This window comes from Lepidothrix coronata, unplaced genomic scaffold, assembly GCF_001604755.1.
Source record: "Lepidothrix coronata isolate B3197 unplaced genomic scaffold, Lepidothrix_coronata-1.0 Scaffold117, whole genome shotgun sequence".
Taxonomy (NCBI): Eukaryota; Metazoa; Chordata; class Aves; order Passeriformes; family Pipridae; genus Lepidothrix; species Lepidothrix coronata.
In genome coordinates, this window is record NW_016690297.1 from 2,421,814 (window position 1) to 2,443,116 (window position 21,303).

Consider the following 21,303-nt stretch of genomic DNA (forward strand, 5'->3'; position numbering starts at 1 on the left):
GTACCGGGGGGGCGGGGGGGCGGCCAGCAGCAGGTGAGTGCGCAGGCGCGCCGGGCCGGCCGGCGCACTGCGCGTGCGCCTGCTTCGACTCCCAGTGTCTCGGGCAGGGCCGGGGGAGCCAAAGAGAGGCGGGCGGGCGGGCGAGGCGGAGAGCGGGGCAGCCCCCTTAAAGGGGCCGCCATCTTCCCGCAGCCCCCGTGATTAACGCCACTCATTTAAACATGACCGATCGTTGCTTGAGCCGGTTGTGAGGGTTTGCTGGGTTTTTTTGTTTGTTCGTTTTTTTAAGGGGCTTTAAATGTTTGTAGTTGGCAAAGCCAGGTTGGGAAGGGAGGTGAGGTGCTCCTCCTCCGCGAAAAGCGGGGCTGGAAGCCGTGCATGAATGTCTGCCCAGGTGGATCGTGTTGTGAGATCAAAGTAAAAAGAAAAAAAAAAAGAAAAAAAAAACAAAAGAAAGTTCCGTTTTTCAGTAAGCGCTGCCACAGCCCTGTCCCACCGCCCTCACGGCTCGTCCTGCACCGCTCTCCATCCCCATCTCCCCGAAAACGCTAAAATACGCAAAAATGGGTTAAAAACCACATGGGGTTATGGGAGTGTTCTGCCTGGAGAAGAGGAGGCTCAGGGGAGACCTTATCGCTCTCTACAACTCCCTGAAAGGACAAGTGTCAGGATGAGAGGAAATGGCCTCAAGTTGCACCAAGGGAGGTTTAGGTTGGATTTAGGGAAAAATTCTTCACAGAAGGGGTTGCCAAGCACTGGAACAAGCTGCCCAGGGAAGTGGTGGAGTCACCACGCCTGGAGGTGTTTAACAGATGAGTAGATGTGGCACTGAGGGTCATGGTTTAGTGGTGGATTTGGTGGTGAGTTTACAGATGGGATCAGTGATCTGAAAGGTCTTTTTCAACATACATGATTCTAAATTACTCTAAACACGAAAACATATTAAGGACATTTCATGGACGTAAATGTTTTCCTCTCTGTGTATGCATCCCATTTATGAAGGTTTCACCTTTTCTTTGCCCATATCACAATCTGGATTTTGTTGTCTTTACACTGGGACAATGCAGACCCTGAACTGCTTCTACTTCTGCCATGGGTAAATTGCCAAAGCAGAGGGATGGCACAAATACCTTGTTGTGGGACTTGCTGTTTTAGTAAAACTACACATAGACATACTGAGAAAGAAAAAATTCTTATTGTTTGTTTGTTTTTTCTTAAAGTAACCTGGAATCGAGACAATGCTTTTCAAAATTTTGCCATGAAGTCTCACCTGACCTTCCTGGTGAGTTGTTCTGATGCCAAGGGAAGCTCACACTGTGTCAGGCTGCACTGGGAGCAGTTCAGAGACCGAGTGGGACAGCCAGGCAGTAGCATACAGATACTGCCAAGACAAAACTTGCAGCCTCAAAGAGTAAAGTATTATCAGTAGAGCAATAATCAGATGTGATTATTCAATCTGAAAGAGGCAATCCAACCACCTCAAAGTCTTACCACTTCTGCTACTTTTTTTTTCAGAAGTCTGATAGCAGTTTAACTACCAAATATTAATGAATACCAGGTACCCCCAAACCCACTTTGAGAAAGAAAAAAAAATGAAAGTGTCTCTGAGATTGTATTGTATGTCAATGTATTTCTCTTTTTATCTTCGTACTTACAAATAGGTTGACTTAAACTGATAAACTTAGTTCCTCTTGTAACTTGCTAGGATTCAAGATATATAGATTTGCTGTACTAATAACTTTAAAGTATTCTAGCTAAAAGAGTATCCTGGGATATAAAGGAAACCATTTGTGAGTGTAGTTCAGCTGCAAAAACTGCTTGGTGAACTCAAAGGAAATCACCACACTTGAGTTTTAGGCCTTGGGGAACAGTCAGGTAAGAAAGTCCAAGGCTGGTCCACCACATACCTGCCTGCTGCCTTCACCTAAGCAGGGAAAAGGGAGTATTCAGGCAAGCCCTGGAGTCTCCGAGAAGTTTGTACAGACTGGAGTAAACAGAAGAGATGTCCAAGAAGAAATGAAAGAAGATTTTCACAGAAGCACCTTGACCAGAGTGACAGAAGTCCCAGTTCTGCTTGTGTGTGATTTGTGTAAGTGGCTGAACTTAGTGCTTGACGTGACTTTTCACTTCTGCTACAGAAAGAATTTTTTGCAAAGAGTGGATACAAATTTTGAGGTGTAGATCAATGCCCCCTCCTTCCTGAGATTATGGGAGGTCACTACCACATCCTCATCTTCTCTGAATCCCACTGACCTTTGAAAGTCCACATGCCAGGCAGCAAGCAATTCAGGTCCCACTGAATTGAATTGAGGGGAAGCAGAATCGAGCTCTGAATTAATGTTGGACTTGTTGCCATGGGGGCTTAATAGAAAGCCGGGGTCTTATCTGTCACATTACAGAACTTTGTCCTGCTACACAGAGCTAAAGAAACCACGTAACCAGCCTCAGAGATGGATGATTTTTGTTCCTTGTAACATTATAAACCACTCAGGGCTTGGTAGGGTGGGGTTAGATAAGAAAAATTTCCTACTGAAACCATGAGCAGGTTTATAATTATATTTACTCCTTGGGGCTCTCTAAAGTTGTATGATACCTTTGATTTTACCTTTGATTTATTTTTTTTTTTCTCCCAGGCAACTAACAATAGGATAAGAGGACACAGTCTTAAGCTGCACCAGGAGAGGTTTAGGTTGGACATTAAGAAGAAGTTCTTCCCAGAAAGGGTGATTGGGCGTTGGAATGGGCTGCCCAGGGAGGTGGTGGAGTCACTGTCCCTGGAGGTTTTAAGAAAAGACTGGATGTGGCACTTAGTGCCATGGTCTAGTTGACATGGTGGTGTTGGGTCATAGGTTGGACTCAGTGATCTCAGAGGCCTTTTCCAACCTAAATGGTTCTGTGATTCTGTGATTCTGTGATTTGGATCTCAAATCTTGCAAAAGTGCAAGAATGCCCACACCCTGAGCATCACTGATGCTTTAACAGCAGCTGCACACTAAGACATCCACATCCCACATAATAATTGAAGCATAAAAAATTATTGAACACTGTGGAAAATGCTGCATGACTAAACAACCCAGCAATTTTCTATTAGTTCTGCCCTCACTTTTAATTTCTTAATTGCTTCTTCTGAATACAAAATTATTTTACCAGGCTATTACTGCAATAAATATTTTAAAAAAAAATCCACAACAAAATTAAAGATTATATTTGCCAACTAGTATCATAAAATAAAAGACTGCTAACAAAACATAGCTGCTCCTATGCTGCTAAATACCTGAGGATCGTGGTGTTAGTAGGAATGTTGGTGCCAGGCAGGTATGGCTGACCGGAAAGAAAAGAGGTCAGAGCGTTTTCATCAAGAAAAGATTAATAAGCTCCAAATATACAATTGGATGTATATGTATTGTTTATATGTGTGTACATGCCAGTGACAAAAGATGACTTTATTTTATGTATGGATGGCCAGATACGTAAATAAAACCACAGGAGCGAACCTGCCCTTAGGTGCTGTTTGTATACTTGGATACTTGGGCTGCTTTTCAGCCTAATGGTAGCCCAGGGGAGAGAGTCCAAAGGGAAAAGGAAGTCACAGCCACCCTCTGCCCTGTGCACTCAGCAGGGACAATAGAGTGCTCTGGCCACTGACAGCAGCCTTGTTTGTCTTGGGGGGTTGAACACCAACAACTTTTCCATTACATGGATGAATATAGAAATAGAAAGTAAGCATCCTATTCCCAAAGATTATTCTTTTTAAAAAAAATGAAGAGATGAAATTTCTTACAGAAAACATCAAGAATGGAAGAAAGGCAGCTTTGCAGAGCTCCCTTGTTACACCGTTGTGATTCAAAGCACCTTTCAGTTTGGATAAAGCTAACATCAGGTTTTGCCCCCCCCCCTCCCCGTCCAGATTTTCCCACCTTCTCAAGAGCCCTGCCAGTAGAGAGAAAAGGCAGAAGCAGTCACATTCACACTACAGAGTCCTTTAGGGCTTTCATTTTGGATAGTACAAATCCTCTGATATAAATGTCGCTTTTCAGGAATATAAACAGTTGCAACAAAACAGGAACAATCTACATAAATTTTGAAAAGCGCAGACAAAACAAAAAGCCAAGGTCAAATCACTGGATACTCACAAGGATCCCTAAAGTGCTTCCAGATACTGTAATACCAAACAATTACAATGTTTTATACTTTCATGGAGACAGACAAGTACAATCTCAGAATGCCTTTCCCCCCTCAAAAAAAGGTCATTTTGATTTTTAGGTAGCAAGTGGGGAATCAGAGGAGTTCAGTATTTTTACCCTGACAGACGTGGTGAAAAGCCTGTCATCTCCTCTTGCTGTGCCCCAGTCACTTCACATGACTAATTACATCAGTCATATCTCTTCTTCTGCCATTACAAAGTCTGAAATTATTTCCAAGATCACTCATCTGGTGATGTAGTGGCTCCCTACAAATGATTAGCACGGCCTCTTCGTATGGGGAGCCTCAGCTAACATATACAGCACACACTCAATCAATGAACACTTCTTTAAGTCAAATGACACAAGAGAGTTCAGTGTGGGACTGAGATCAAGAATAATGGGGATTGTACAATATAAAGCTCTTTTGTTTTCACATTTTGCTGCCTTTCCTCAAAAGTACAGTTTACCTGTATGAAACAGGGAAGCAAAAAGAGGAATAAAGAGAAAATGTCAGGTGTTAAGCCTGCACTGTAAGAAGACTGCAGACCAGTAAGCACAGGGGAAGATGGAAAGAGGAACTGCAGCTATTTTAATCATGTTTTATCTCTACTGGAAAATAGATGAATTAGAGTAGTAGACTGTTACAGAACAGAGCAGAACACAGTATTAGACACCAAGATCTTTAAGCTGCTTATAACAATTTGTGAAATACAGAATTTCTTCAGTGTTCACTGCATGGACACCATTGCACTGCCAAGTACTTTGAGTAGTTGCAGTGGTGAACCTACACCAGTAGCAAACAGGCAAGAGAAGAGGCCTGCTAAGTAATTGAGATAACCCCGCCCTACCAAGTTTAGGAGCATGGCCACAGGCTGTGCTTCCAAATTTATGGCACTCAAGTAGAGGAAAAATCCAAGATGCACCCATTCTTCTGCAGAAGTGGAAAAGCTATGATCACCTTTGCTCATATGAAAGGCACCTTTCTCCAGCAAAGCTCCTAAATGTCACTGGATTTATTCACTCTGGGTAGCAGTCAGTGCCTTTAAGTAAAGGCTTCACCAAGTCACAGGAGGCTGTGAATCAGGGGTGATGTAGAGTGGCAGAGTTTCACTTGACCTCCCATTAGCCCCAGTCAAGCCAGTTTATTTAACAAAGTAAACCACCAGGACCACAGGAGGAAATAAACCATACATCTGAACTGGAACTTTCTCATAAACANGAGTAGCAGCACCATTCAGCCTACAGTTGAAACTCTTTGAGGGATGCCTGGTTAAAAATGGCTTTCTCTTGAAATTTTCTTTTTTTCTCTTCCCCACAAAATGTTTCAGATCAATCAGCAGCATTATAGTATTCCAGTTAATGGACAGAATCAATGTTTTAGAGAAGAGGGAAGGCAATATCTAAGAGGGCTAGACTGTCTCATTACTCTCTGGAAGAGAACCCAGTTTTTTGTTTTGATTTGGTTTGGGGTTTTTTGACCAAACACAATTGTGCTGCCCTGATGGAAACAAATATTCATTGATTCAGTAAGATTTCTGTCTACCTCAGGAGCATAAGACTGGTATTTTACTTTGATCACATCCTTTGTAGTGATGTAATCATTGTAGGGGTTTTGTTTATTGGTTGCTGTTTGGTTTTTTGGGGTTTCCCCTCCCTCACCCCTCCAAAGTGCTTAATTCATTTCTTATTAGAAGCCCTCAGAATAACTTTTGGCTCGTGAGTTTTGGGCTGTCTCTAGGTGTTACCAAGGGACATTGTGAAGAGACCATTTCACTTTGCCTCAGCTGTTCCTTTTGCTGGAGCTGTACTTAGTTTCCTCTTCACATCACAGTGGAAGTTGCAATCTTCTGTTGGGGAAGTAGGTAACCTAACTAAAGCACCTCAGGGAAGGGCTCTGGAGACCATCAATCTCAGGGGACGATTTCAAAATTCAGTGAACAGGGACTTCACAAAATAACAGTCTTAGGTCCTGCTGGGCAAGACATAAGCAAGAACAAGCATCTCAGGCTGCATCCAATAGGATGTGTTCCTTGACCTCCAGTAACATGACCACAAGCTCAGGGTGCTCAGCACCCCACAGGACTGCAGTGTCACTGTTGCCACTGTTCTTCCCTTCCACCACTAATTTGCTTTGAAAGGACATGGCTGTTTAGTCCCGTCTGAAAAGTAAAATTCAACTTAGTTGATCAAAACCTGAACTGGTTTTGCAACATTCACTTGAACTACTATAAACCAAATTTATCTTTGTGTGTCATCTAAGTGATATTGAGGACAAGGCTACTGAATAATGAGAGAAAAAAAATTATGATTTTGTTATTGGCTCACCAACTACATCTACCTCATTAAAATAACACTGTTATGATGCAGTCATCTGCTGTATCCCATTATACTGCTACCTTCATGCAATTCCATCAATATGCTCCAAAGAGCAGCAGACATTAAAATCATATTAGTGTACCCAATATCTGAATGTAAAAAACTTTGAAGAAACCTTTTTCCCATCAGTACACACATTTTCTTGTAGGCTTTCCTGTGACCTCATATGAAGTGGTTACTCTTTCTGTGGGATGAGAAATTCCCAGTCATCCATCACCCGCATGGTAGGTGTATTTGGGTTACAAAGTGAAGTCTTTGAGAGCAGTTGTTTTAAGAAGCCTTGTTAGAAATAGAACCCCTTACTGCTCACTGTCCAAGTGCAAGGAAGAGTTTGCTAGCAGAGGAAGTGGAAAGCCAGGACTTTCCCCCGTGCTGTAATCTGTGAGGGACAGACTGGGTGCAGATGAAAGCTGCCATGAAACAAAGCTTTTAGACTGCGCTTAAACACTTCCTTTGCTGAGCAACTGTAACACTGCACACCAGACGTCTTTCTCTTCCTTTTTCCTGAGCATGAATATGGCACTTAGGGCTAAATCGAGCACCAAGTACAGCTGTTTAATATTCAGTTAGCAAGAAAAGAGAGTAAAGCTGATATTGCACATTGTAATTGCTTAAACTTATTCTGACTTTTCCCAATTGATTAAAAGATAATATTTTTTATGTCCAGCTGATAAACCCCACGCATGAGCTGGGAAACATTCTGTGCCTGTTTATAGCAATCTAGATACAGTCCCATCTGAGACATCTGGGTTCCTGGAGTCAGAGCTTAGGTGCCTATTAAGTTAATGATCAGACTAGAACAAGAAGCTTTTCCCCATGACCACGCCACCTCTGCAGGATTGCATCACAAAACAGAAGGATTTTTTAAATACAGGGTCATATTCTCCTGAATCTAAATGAGTCCCATCTCAGGCAGTGAACAAGCTAAAAAGTGGAAAGAAGCAAAATAGTCTTCTCTTGTGAGGTATTAGGCTGTAGCCATTCTCCTTGTCCCAGGACATACAGCCTGCACTGCTCTGGAAATCTGGTTTATGATGCTGGACACTCAGCAGCATGTGTATACTGCCAAGTCAACCTGCACATGTCATCTCCTGCCCAGCTGGCAAGATGTAAGAGAGAGACTGGAGGAGCTGCTAGCAAAGGCACTGGGAACATTGCAGGGAAGAGGAGAGGTGGAAACGGAGGAACCTGGAAATTTTGCATTGAGAAAGCTCCAGTGGGAAATGTAGGGCACACAAAACCCATATCAGGAGAAAATTACCATTCATTAATTACACTGTTCACAGGACTTTTTATGTTTCAATTATTTTTTCTTCTCTTCCAAGAAAAGGCAAGTGGTACCTGCTTCTTCATGCTCCCATTATGTTCCCATTTTTATTTTAATCTTAATTGTTTATCCATTGAATTTTACTTTAAAAGCCTGGTAAAGGCAGATGTAGAGAATATAACATTTCTGTGGTTTGCTCGAAGAAGATCAGCTTAAACAGAGATGTGAGAGGGCCTGGGGAACCATGTGAGAGCAGGGAGCAGGGTAAGTGCACCGAGACATTCGTAAGTGTGCTTGCTTCTAAATGGTTTTAATGGGGTCACTCCTTTCCTAAGGCACAATACGCTGCTGCTCGGATGACAGACTCTGCCCCTGAGCTTCTGAAAGGTTTTGCAGCTGAGTGTGCCAAGCTTGGGTTTAGTGCAGAGGGGGCTGCACTCAGGACTTGAATGTGGCCAGATGGCAAAGGGGGCATGTGTCCCCAGTGGAAGACTGAAGGGCTACCAAGAAATAGGGCTGACAGTAGAAGACCATGGTGCAGAAAAAAACCTCATGTCGTGCTGAGGCTTGGACAAAGGTTTCAGAAGAAATGGATGTTTTGGGAAAGGTTGCAATGGGGCGACATTACAACATAATGCCTGTCAGTGAAAAGGAATGGCTGCAGGTTTATTCTGCAATAAGCCTTAAATTTGTTCAATGAAGAACATTTTAAAACCTTCCTCATCCTGCACAAGTACAGCTATTCGCCCAATGACTCTGTTTTCTCTTTTCAATGCTATATTCTTCTGTTATTGCAGAGAAATAGAAAATATACTTTTAAATTAAGAAACTGTAATTAAGTAGGCAACAAACAACATGGGGTGATCCAAATATGTAGCAGTTTGGAACTCTCCTTGTTTATGGCCTTTCTTATGAAAACATTTGTTGAAGCCTGGTCTCTCTCCACTATAGTCCATCCCTGCCACAAGGTATCACAGGCAGCCCTGGGAGAATTTTGTTAGAATTAATCACTTATCAACTTCTTATAAAGGATTTATTTAATTCTGAAAGGTGCTAAGGGAAAAGCACACACATACACATGTGCATCCAGAGCTTTAGGATAAAAGAAATAAAAATATGGTCATATGAGTTTCTCTCTCAGGAAAAAGAATACAGGCATTTACTAGTCAGTAAGTTGTTTGTTTTTGTTTGCTTTTAGTGATCTTTAAAAATGCTTAATACATTTCTTGTGAGCCGCCTGTTTCACTTTAATGCAGAGTTAACCCTTGCAATTCATTAATTGATTTTACATTGCATTAAATGTTGCAATGAATTCAGTCTCATATTCTACACTTCTATCTCTGTTATAAAACAAAAGCTCTACTAGCTTTACTTGGCTCAAAACCAATACAGTGAACTACTCTTAATTATTAATAATCTGTTTCCCCTTCAATAAAACTTTTTGGACTTTTGCTACAGTAGGACAATATATTTATTTGCTGTGTGGGGTTCAGAGCAATACAGTGCACTCTCTCTGGGAAAGAATCCAAAAATAACTATCTACTTGATATCAACCCAAGGGATTTCCTAAGGGAATGGGAGTATCATTTCAGGGCAGATCATCAGTGGTTTAGGGGAATTAGACAAATTCATGTCTGGGGAACAGATGCCTCAGGGTTAGTAAATGTGTGAGAGAACCTTTCCCCCTCGGTCACCAGTTCAAGTCCATCCAGCACAGCAGTGACTGGAAGCTATTAAACATCTAATGAACTTCTGGGGCCTCCTGAAACAGGGAGTGAGATTCCTAACAGACACTTGCTTACATCTTGGAGCCGCTCCTACCCAAACTTGCAGTCCCAACAGCAATACTTAGAAACAGAAACTGGAATAAGCATGGTGGAGTAAAGAACACATCTGCAAAATGCAGTAAGCAGGCTTCTGGGCTGGCAATCCAGCTTTAGATTTACTGCTGGCACTTTCCTGTTCTTTCAGAGAAAGAAAATGATGTATTGCAAAGCACTGTGTTACATAACCTTTCTTCACAACCTCCATCCGAAGGGCCCAGAAACCTTACAAACCCACATTTACAATGTCTCAGACCTTGGGGAAGATAAAAGAGTAAAGAAGGATTTGATTTCATGCTTGGAGGACAGTTCTGGCAGTCCTGGGACTCCCAAACTGCTGCATCCCGCACATCCAGCTTTGGTGCAAGTCTGCTAGGAGAAAGGAGGGACAAATGCTGAGCATTACAACCACAAACCACAGCTGTTGATGGGAATTGGCAGGAGACCAGGGAATGCTGGGAAACATAGATGGCCTGCAGCAGAAGGTAGGGCTGAGGAGGGCTCTCTGACACTTGAAGCTTTTTTTATTCATCTCCTGGTGCTTTTCCATCCTGGCATCTGGTTTCCGTGATAGCGCAAGGGAGGGACGGTATGGTGCAATTTTATGGTATGTTCTCCTAGGTTATGTTGGCACCTCCTCGGGTAAACATGTCTCAGCACAGGCTCAGGTTCGCCGTGCCCCTGGGTTCAGATTATTTGCAGTGCTTTATTTTGCTGATAGCTCGGCCCAGTTGCCTCTGTTTTTCATTTGAGGAGGAGGGGGTCGAGACTTGCCAACTGTCCTCCTGCTCCCTCAGGACAGAGCCACGCTGAGGGGCAGAGACAAGCTGTGGCACAGCCCTGTCCCTCAGCAGAGCTGCCACCAGAAGGGCATGTGATGGGGCTCGTAGGTCTGTGGTCCAGCGCAGGAACTGGTGAAGCTGGAGCTTTGTGCTACAAGACCTTGGATGTACCCTGGTGCTCTCATTTCCTCACGCCCTTTTGAGTGGAAGCTCTTCAGGGCTCTCTTTATCCACTCATATGGTACACGACTAAACTGTGCCCAAATTCTGCCATAGGCTTCTGAATAGCACAGTAGTATAAATTACAAAGAGTATGCAAGTTTTAATGGCTGAAAAATGAGGAGAGAGAAAAAAGAGGAAAGGTAATGGAATCTGCTGCTCATCCGCTTTTGTTACTAGCATGTGCAAATCTTGCTATTCTGGTCCATTATATTCAACAATCTTATATTCAGAGGCAGGTGAAATGTCATACCTCGGGGTAAATTTTCTCTGCAGTAGGCAGAGAATTTGTCCTTTAAACACCCTTAGTACTAATGAGACATTGATCCAGCAATTTAAAATCCAAGAGATACAGATGTCTCATGTGGGACCATTTTCAAATGTGTTGACATTTTGATTCACAAAATGAGACACTTTTAGAAACAAATGCAAATTCATTTCATTCTAGATTTGAGGTCAGCTGGATACTGGAAGAGAAATGTGCAATGAATGTTTAGTATGCTCATCAACTATCTTTTAATCTCTGTACACTCAAGGGATAAAAGTGACATCAGAGAGAGGAAGGACAATTTCTAGTTTTCTGTATTAACTAGTACATCCTCTCAGGGGTCTGGAACCTAAATTCACCTATTGCACTTGCAATAATAGTGTCTAGGGCAAAAGGAGGCTTTGGGATAAGGGACAGAGTTTCAGTAACCTCTGAAAATATGTCTTTTGCACTATTGAATATGCTTCCATCTCCGAAAAGCTCTGATTCTGCTGAGCTCCACCTGGGGAGTTGTCAGTGTTTTACTGATGTCAGTGAAATTCATGGTAGGACTGGAGCCCAACAGTGCAGGAAACAAAACAAAACAAAAAACACACCAAGGGAGGGTTGCTTAATTTGTTCCCAGGTCAATGCTCTGGCCACTCTTCCAGCTCAGAAATTATTCAGCACACTATGAGAAAGATGATCTAAACAAACATTTAGAACACATCCACAGCTGCCTGACAGATAATGAGTTCATCGTAGGTCAAACCTTAGTGAAATCCAGCAAAGCCTGAGTGTTGGTCTGAGCTCTATCCTGCAGAAGAGGGTAAGCCAGATATGGAGCAACTTTGGGGAAGGATCACTTGGCAAGTTGCTGGGTCTCAACTGGGTGTGAACTACCAGCACCTGCCCTTGGACCAAGGCCTGGGGGTCACTGCCATGGCTGCAGGCAGGGCACTGGGGGCAGAAACGTGGCTCATCTACCTCCCGTCCCCCTGTACTTGAGCATCTCCCAACAGAGGGGACTGTCAGGCAGGGCCTGCAGGGGCTGGCTCTGGTTTCCCCCAGCAGCAAGAACACCTCTGACTGCCTCTCAAAGTCTCCTAGCAGCAGGGCTGATGAGAGGCTGGGACATGCTGGACACATGGGTAGTAATGCGGATGGAGTGTGTGCTATTACATCACAGGGGGATTTCACAGGAAGCCCATGTCTCCTCTTGAGTGGACGTGAGCATTCCCTGTTGCAGACACCTCAGCTGGTGAATGTCACATGACAGGGGGAGCATGAGGACTCGGATCATTTCATGCATGAGGAACTAGGGGAGGAGAAAAAACACAAGGCAAGTTCCTTGCCAAAGTCCCCCTGCAGAGCAGCCTCTGCCCTTCCCCTTCCTCAGCAGGGCTGGTGCAGAAGGGGTTGCATTTCTGGGAGCTGCTGCCCAGGGGAAGTTACACCAATTTGGTGCTGACTGAGAACACAACTTCCCTCGCAGACACACGTACGAGAGTGCCCAACAGAGTTAAGAGGAAAAGCCCAAATGCTGTGCAGTATACAAATGACTGTATCCAGCTCTATGAAAACAACTGCCCAGGAACAACTGTGCAGCACTGGGCAAAGTGCTGATAAGCCACGATCTTTCTGGTGGCCTTGAATCAGATGGACCTCTCCAAGGGCTCTGGAAAGTGCTCTGACCTGCCATTTGGATCAGCAAGCACACAGGGTTATCAGGATCAGTCCTTTTCTACGCGCTCACTCAAGCACAGTATTCTCCTTCTGGGTCCCTGCTCTCCTCTCTTGCTTCCTCAAACTGACTGACATGCTGCAGGAGTCTGCAGGGGGATGAATTTACTGGTCCTGTACCAGCTACATGATCTCTTGGAAGCTCTGTGCAAAGGCACGAGGGAGGGAAGAGTCACCACTCAGGTGGCATTTTCTCACAGAACAAGAGTTCTGAGTGTATCCACTGACTGCTTCTCACAACAGGTAGTTCATTTTTAAGAAAAAGATGACAGACCAAACAGAACCTCAACAACTTCAAAAGACCATTTTTTTTTGTATGAACAGCAGCTAAAGGTCCCAGGTACATTCATACCTCAACACATAAATGTATTGTAGAGATGTTGTGAATCATGTTATGTCCAGGCACACAATGGGGCAGCAGGCCTGGAACAGGTACAAGTGGATCTAAAGCAAGTTTTGCTCCTAAATGCAATTATAGTAATGCCAGTAACCAGGATATATCAGCTGTGGATTCTGAGTACAAGAAGTCCTAGTATAAGATTTGCAACTTTGAGCCACTCCTAAAAGCATCTCCTTTCAAGGCAGTAATCCTGGAAAAGAAACTTGGTTCCAACCCTTACATAGAGATGGGAGTGGCTTCTTCATTCTCGTTTGATGGATTGCTGTAGGCCATTGCCAGTGGATATCTGTGATACTCAGAGAGCACTAACATGAGAACACTAACATACAGTAAATATTTCTTAGTGCTTGAACGTAAGCAAGATGCCAGACAGACCCACTAATGCACAGAAGATTGTATTTGGTCTTCAGCAAGTCCTTCAGCCGGAGTTAGGATTCACAGGCAGGAGCGTCTGCCCTGCTCTGTTCTGGAACTGCCAGAACAGTCTTGGGAATAGGGCTCCTATTTTTTCCCTTTGAGTTTTGTTGACTGGTCCAAACCCACCACCATGACAACCCAAATCATCCCTGGAGTTTGCAGACCACAGAGATACTCCCCTTGACACTACCCTGTGTGTCTGTGTCTCTGGTGAAACACTGAGTTGGAGGGAACATAAATCATCCATCACGTAACTCTGTCCTGATGGCAGCAGCTGTCCACTTCCAGGAGCACACTGCTGGATGAGGCCCACAGAGACAGGCTCCAGTTGTCCCTCCATAGGGCAGTGCAGAAGAGATGAGACCCAGGGAAATAAGCCTCCTCCAGGTCTTCTGTGGGCTGCTGTGGTCCTCCAGAGAACAACCACACATCCATTCCCATTTTGGGGTGGTCCCTGCCGCTTGCCTGAAACAGCCCAGACACCTCACAAGCTTCCAGTTCAATCCCTGCCGGAGGCTTCTGGGCAGCAATGTCCCTGACGCAGTCCAGCTCTCGCTGCTCCAGTGGGAGGATGGTGTGAGGAGTGTGAATCCAGCCCTGCCACCCAGGATGAAGCTCTGCAGCCACTGCTGGCTGCTGACAGCCAAACCAGAGCCCTCTCTTGTGCTATTTTACTGGAGGGAGGTCATCAGTTTAACCGCAGTGGAGCAACGCCAGTCCTTTGAGTAAACTTTTCAAAGCTTCACTAAGGCATTGTTTAATTTTGATTTCCAAGTGACCTCCAATTCCTCTGGATATGCTAGGGGTGGAAGAACATTCACTCCCAGGAGTTCGACTCTGGCAGTGGGCACAGGGCCTAGCAAGGCAGTTCCCAGGGAAAGGGGGAGAGAGGTGAAGGCTCTTGTTCTTCCTCCCTCAAACACACCACCCCCAACCCCAAATAGGAGCAGCCATGTATCACCTGCACCAGCAGAGCCAAATAACTCAACCACCCCTCCTGCAACTCCCTTCCCCAGCAACTCAAGATCCCTTTTTCATATCATTTTCCCTTCTCCCAGCAAATTTCCACTGTTTCCCACCCAGTATATTGCACATTTTAACTTGCACCAATAAACCTGTTTGTATAGGTCATGCTGCAAATGAAAACAACAGCAGGACATAAAATGAAAAATAGTCTGCAAAGAACCAAACCACCCGAGAGTTATTCTAGTGAGGTGAATAATTCAGTGACTGGTTTTTACTGCAGCCCCGTTAACAGCAACACAATTACAGTGGAGGAAAATAAACCACAGCTGGGGAGAGGAAACAAGTGTCTTGGGGGCTCCTATCTCACCGAGGAAACAGTGGGTGGATCCGGTCCCCAGCGTGGGACTCAGGCCACATCCAGGGCTCTGACAGCAAGTGACCTTAGCACGATGCTTCCAAGGCTGCATTCACAGCGGCTGAGCAAAGAAATTAAAGGAGTGTGGTAAAAAATGCTCTGGCTGTTGCTAGCACTTCAGAGTGCTGAAAGTAGCACTGGTATTGGCACAAGGTTAGTGGCATCTGCACAGCTCTCTGCTAACTGCTGACTGAGCCCTTCAGGGAAGCGAAGCTGCAAGGACAGGAGTGGGACAAGGCGAGGGAAGTGTGAGCTGCAAACCTCTACTTGTCTTGCTCAGTATCAGATGAATGTTAATTCTCTGCTGGTTTGTACAGCCACAGACATGCCTGTTCCTACTAATTTTAGCTCTTGCCTAATTTAAAACTACAGACATGCTATTTTCATGGTGGGCTTTTTTTTCCTCTTTTTAACAGGTTGTAGGCTGCCAGATGCACTCCGTGTGGTTAAGAAATTGGTGCTGTCCAAGGGGAGGTGAGAAACCTTTTTGTTAAAAATAAGAACAAACTGTACATTCAAACTTGGAGCTATTAAGCTCCAAGAGCAAGTCTTGGTGGCAGAGCAGCCTGCCAGTGCTGGGCTGAGGGAGGGAGCAGAGCCTCTGGCCCGGTTGCCTTGTGGTTTGGAGATGCACCTTCCTCAATCCTCAGATGTCCCATCCCTGCCATCTCTCAGCTGTGCACACACAGACGATGTGCTGTGCTCATGAGCACAAATAAAACCATCTGCCCTCTCTACCTTCACTCTGTCCACCCATACATCCAACCCTGCTTACAAGCCCTTGCTTCTCCTGCTCCAAACTACACCTGCACTTAGACCCCTTCTCCCTGCCCCTGCGCCTTTCCTCCCACATGTGCAAGCACCTTCTCCTGCCTCTGCTCCTCCTCTGGCACGTGAATCTGCCCCCCATCTCCTGCAAAGGTGAACAGTACATGAAGTGCTGAGCCTGCCCGCAGCAGGAGGCAACCCTGTGCTAGAAATGGGTGTGAAAAAGTGGTGAAGTGAGGAAACATTTGTGAGAGGAAGTGAGTGGGTGGAGGGAAAAGCCTGGAGTGAACAAAAATCAACAAATAACACATTGAAACTTGAGCTCTGAGTGCCCAGGGTGGATAAAAGGAACTGAAATACAAAAAAAGAACACAAAAATTACTATGGGAATGCAAGTATTCTATGGTAACATACACCAAATGTATGCTAGGGAACAAAGTACTGAAAACAAAGAGGAGGCTCAAAATGAAAAGTCTTGAGAGCAAATGCCTGAACAGCAGCGCAGGTAGCTCCCATGAGGGTGAGCAGGGAAGGCATCAGACCATGCACATGCATCTTACTGGATCTAGGTTACTAAATCTCAAAATCCAAGTGGACTGAAGGTGTCTCACTAAACACAGACACAGATTTTAGCAGTTATTATTAGACTGCATGCCCCTGCACATTTTAATTTAGTACTTTCAAGTAAAGCATTTAAAGATAATATTAAAAAAATTAAAAAGGAAGTGTTATTTCTAGAACAATCAAAATGGAAGCCCAGCTCTGCTGTTGTTTCTCATAGAGCAGTAGTTCCTCAGTTAAGTTTTCTCCCTGACAGATGTAGCAGTGCACAGACTTAGGAATACAATTCCCAGCTTTTCAGACTATTACTTGTGTATTCCTGACCTGTAAACCTTTCCTTCCCTGTCTAGCCTTGCAGAGCAAGATTGGTGGTGCTATAAGTTTCAGTAACATACCACAGAAGATCTTTGTTTTTCTCCTTAAAGGACAACAAACTTGACTCAAGGGCCTGTACCAGGAGCCAGCCAGTTTTGACCTCTGAGAATCAGCCCATGCAACCTCAGCTACCACTAGCGAGAAATTATTCAGACAAGTCACTCCTCTAACCACTCACCCAGTGAGTGGGTTGCATCCAAGTTGCTGCCATGGTCATGGGGAATGAGCAATGAACAGGTAAACAGCTATTATGGCGTGCACAGAAAAAACTGTCCAGTTTTTATTGCATCTCATTTTCCTTCCCACACGTTTCAAACCAGCCTGTTCCATAGGGATTGCCTGCAGAAGAGGAGGTTCACTTCCACACATAGGAAGACTGCCTATACCAATTCCATTTTAAGAGGATAAAAAAAGTGATCTGAGAGTTGTCTGTATATTATTCCCCAAATTTGTCAGTGGAGGAGCCCAAACATGCACACTCGGCATGACACCGCTCCCTCTGGGGCTACGGCGAGCGAGCGCTCTTGGAAAGCCGGCAGTGCATCCGTGCCACGGGTTACAGTGATCGCTACTGACAGGTTCTTCATGGTATCACAACAAATTAGGTCACAGATTAGATTTTCATAGCACAGATTACAACTTGTGTCTATATCTTTTTGTTAGAGAGGGTTGTGGCCAGGAGGTTTGACCTCAAGATTAGGAACAAGGCAGATGTGGGGGGCTGGGGAGGCCCTATTTCTGGCTGAGACAAAGAATATCTTAGTGAAACTCAGATAAAATGCCTAGTTTTCTGCTGTCATCAGAAGATTTGGTATTTTTCTCTTTCTATACAGCAAGCCTTTGAGAAATAATGAGTTTGTCCACTAGATACCCTGGAGTAGATCTTACAGCATCGTTGCAAAAGAGAGAGCAAAACCAGCATTTTATACAAACTGCATGTTTGATGATAGAAAAGTAGCTTGCACCTTGTGAGAAACTGCTGGGAATGAAAACCAAAGCTACCTATTAGACTTATTCCACCTATTGCCATAAGGTCACGTGTACACTCAGTTTGAGCATCTCTGGTTTAGAAAGATCTTAAGGGAATAAATTCATATGTGCAGTGTTCAAAAACCAACCAAGAAAAAAAAGAAAAAACACTGGGTGGAAGAGTTTTAAAATATACCCAGCAAGGACAGTAATAGAACTCAGGCACCAAAAAAAATCTGAGCTATATCAAGCTCCACACAGAGCAGCACAGAACAAAGGTTTCCAACAGCTGAGTAACTGCAGACACTGTGCAAAGTGCTTCCTACCCACTGTGAGATACAGCCCGGCTGCAGATTTGAAATCCTGCTCCAGCAGCTGGGTTCCAGCAGACTGCCAGGGCTGAGCTCTGCTCCCAGCTGCCTCCTCCCTCAGAGCTGAGCTGCTGCAGAGGAGAGAAGGCACCTGGGAGCCAGTGAGCTGGATTCAGCTCCCAGTGGAAACATGCAGGTCTGTGTGGGGGCAGCGATTCAGCTGATAAGCAAGCCCACAGCCATGGTAGGCACTAAAGGAAAACCTAACCCAGGCAGTTTATGGGGAGAGGTCTTGGACTCAGCTAACTCGGAGACAAGCCTTTCTAACTCAGGGTTGAGAGAGCACTGCAGGAATGACCTTCAGCTTACAGAAGCAGTCCTGACACCCACGACGGGATAACATCTGTGCTTGGGCAGCCTGAAGACCCACAGTGGGTCTCTGCTGAGCCTCTAGAGCATGTATTTAGTCAATTAGGGCAGTTCTGCTTATACCTGCTGGCGAACCAACCTGTAGTCTCTAATCAAGCTCTCAAGGCTGTCTGCAGGCAGAGGACACAGCCTCTCTTCCTGTTCCCAGGGCAGCAAGAGGAGCACATGATGCTGTGCCTGTTCCCTATCTGCAAGTTTAGACATGCTGGTGCTCAGTGACCTCCACTCTGCCTCACAGTAAGCCAGCCAGCCCCATCTCCAGGTGCCAGCACTGCTGGCCTGAGTCACTGTGGCTGTACCTCCAGCTCTGAAAGGATCTCACACGTCACTTCAGCAGTTTTTCACAGGAAATATGCTTTTACTTTCAAAATACTCTGCCTTGTTCTCCACCAGCAAGCACAGGAAGTATCTCAAACACCAGTCTTTATTTTTGTTAGCCACAATTTATCCTCTGATACCTTTGAGTACTAAGAAATAGCAGTTGCAAGTGGCTGTGCCCTCCCACACTCAGAGGTGGAATTGAGCTTTTAACTACCTCCAGTGCATCAGCTTCTCCCTTCTCCACTGCCCTTGCTGGGCATGCTCATATTTAGAGGCACAGAATGAGGCCTAATAATTTTTTCCTCAAGCCTGAGCTGTGCCTCGCAGATTATTGAAAATCCATTGCACGTGCTCCTTGCTGGGCAGTCTGAACTATCGATCTCAGTCAGAGAAATGGATGCTCTGGACTTTATTGGAATTGTCTTTAAAAGTCCTGTTGGCATGACTATTCCTGCTGGATGCTGAGTGCTTCCTAGTCTCCCTGCAGAGCACTGCCTCAGACCTGCTCAGAAACTCCTTCATGCCAAGGGGGCTCCTCCTGCTGAGCTGTGGAGGGAACCACATCACTGATCCTGGGAGAGCAAGTGGTGGCAACTGTCCGAGAACGACAAGGCCTCTGGCCTGAGCAGTGCTCAAAGCAGCAGGTAGGGACTGCTGCCTGCAACAGCAGCTGGAAAGCATCCCACTGCCTGGATAGGCACCAGCTCCCAGTCCCTGCTGAGCGGGAGCACAGGAGGAGCCATGCAGCGAAGTGCTGCCTCTCGCTAAGGCAAGATGACTCTGAGCAGCTCTTCCATGCAGCACGAAGCACCAAAATGACCTGGAGTGCTTGTGTGCACCCGGGAGGGTCCCTCAGAGTGAACATTCCCCACTCTCCCTGCAGTGTCAGTTCTGGCCTCCTTCACATAGAACAGGCAGCAGCCATTGCCAGGCTTGATTTCAGTCAAGCACTGAAACAAAGAGGATGTTGCACTTCCACCAAAATCCCACATCTCTTCAAAGCACTTCTCAGTTTGAGGTGCAGATGTGGGGTTTTCTTTGTTTGAATGAAAAAAGGGCCTTTCTACTCTTGTAATAGCACACCCAACAAAACCCTGAATAAACATACTCATCAAGACGTTTGGGGTCATGTGTATTAGGGATAACAGTTCATTTTTAAATGGCACAAGGGTAAATCTGCTCTAAACCGTACAACCAGGTAATCTTTACAGTTTAGAGGCTGCTCTGTCTTATTTCCTCTGTTTCACCACTAACCCTTTTGAAATGCTATGGCTTGCTCAAGAGAGGGGTAATTTTCACACACAGTCATGATCTCAACCACACCACCATCCCTGCCCAGACAAGGAAGTACCAGATGCCCAAAGCAGAAGTGATCGCCTCCTCACCAGCCAGTCCAGCACTTTTCTGGCTGCTGGGCTGAACTTCGGGTACAAGATTTGCATGAACGACGACGACTGTTAAGTTTCCAGCCTAGTACCTGTCTGAGCATCAGACGGCAGCACAAGAAGCCTCCAGCCAAAGATGGTCACTGCTGCTCCCAGCCCGGACGGCCATGAGCAGCACGCCTTGTTCACAGAACCAAACCGTGGTTTCCTCTTGAGGCCAACCAGCCCAGGGTGCTGGTGTTCGGCTTCAACCCGGCAGTGGCTGAAGATGGTGCGGGTTAATGCCACACCGGTGGCACAGAGGACCCTCCCGCCCCTGGCCTGTCACCCCCTCGCAGACATGAGCAGATTCCCCCCCGGCCCCTGCTGACCCGGGGGGCCTCAGTCCCGGTGCACCGAGGGAAGCAGAGCCCAGCCAGGGCTCCCCTCGGCCGCCCTTGTGCCGCCGCGGCTCTGCCCGCGGCCCCACAGACCTCTCGGCCCCGTGGGAGGCGGCGGGAAGGCGCTGTCCGGGAATTCTGAGCATCCTCCGCTGGCCCCGCCGATCCGCGCCCTCCGGCCCAGGGCCGGGGAACGGCGGGGCGGGGGCTCCCCCGGGTCCTCCCCGCCCCGCGGCTCCCCACGGGTGCCCACCCCACGGCTCCGCTCAGGCTCCTCCCGGCTCCCTCGGGCGATCCCCATCTCCCTGTCGCTCCCTCCCCGCTCCGCCCGCCCGGGGGGCACGGGCAGCCCCTACCTGGGCGCGGGGCGAAGCCTCGTCCCTCCGGCTGTCGGCGGCGTCACGGCCGCAGGTTGTGGCTGCGGGCGGCGGTGCCGCATCGATATAAAAGGAAGCGGCGCGGGGGGAGGGAGAGGCGGCCCCGGCACCTTCGCCGCGCCCGGCCCCGATCCCCCTCAGCCTCCCTCCCCGCCGCCCCGGGAGCAGCGGCTGCGGCTTCCCCCGGGCAGCCCCCGTGGGGCAGCGGCACTCGGGGGTGTTTACCCCGCCGGGCCGGGGGTAAAGGATGGGGCTCAGGTCAGAGCCCTCCCCTCAGGCCCCGCATCCATCCGGGGGTGAGGAGGGACCCTTCGTGAGGAGTCAGACATGGCCCTGCCCTCTGGGGGCACAGACGACACAGCAGAGCACGGGCGAGGCTCTGCTGCCATGGGAAGGATCCAGCCAGATCCTGCCAGAGCACCTTGCAGACTCCAAGTGTGTGTACACCAAACCCAACCATCTCCACCAGTCTCCGTTGGAGCTACCCTGGCCCGGGAGGTACCTGGGGCTGTGGGTTTGTGCCCAGAGAAGGCACCTCAGTGACCGTCCTGGGGACAGGGCTATTGGCAACTCCAAATGCAGGTGTTG

At 46.6% G+C, this 21,303-nt stretch overlaps 1 protein-coding gene across 1 annotated transcript in view; it reads right to left on the reverse strand.

Moving 5' to 3' along the window:
• The window catches only part of FAM49B (family with sequence similarity 49 member B), a 98,669-nt gene extending 77,888 nt beyond the window's left edge, over positions 1 to 20,781 (reverse strand). The window contains exon 1 of the mRNA XM_017825247.1: positions 20,695 to 20,781. The gene's annotated coding sequence lies outside the window, so the exon portion shown is untranslated. The remainder of the gene's footprint in view (positions 1 to 20,694) is intronic.
• Positions 20,782 to 21,303: the final 522 nt, after the last annotated feature.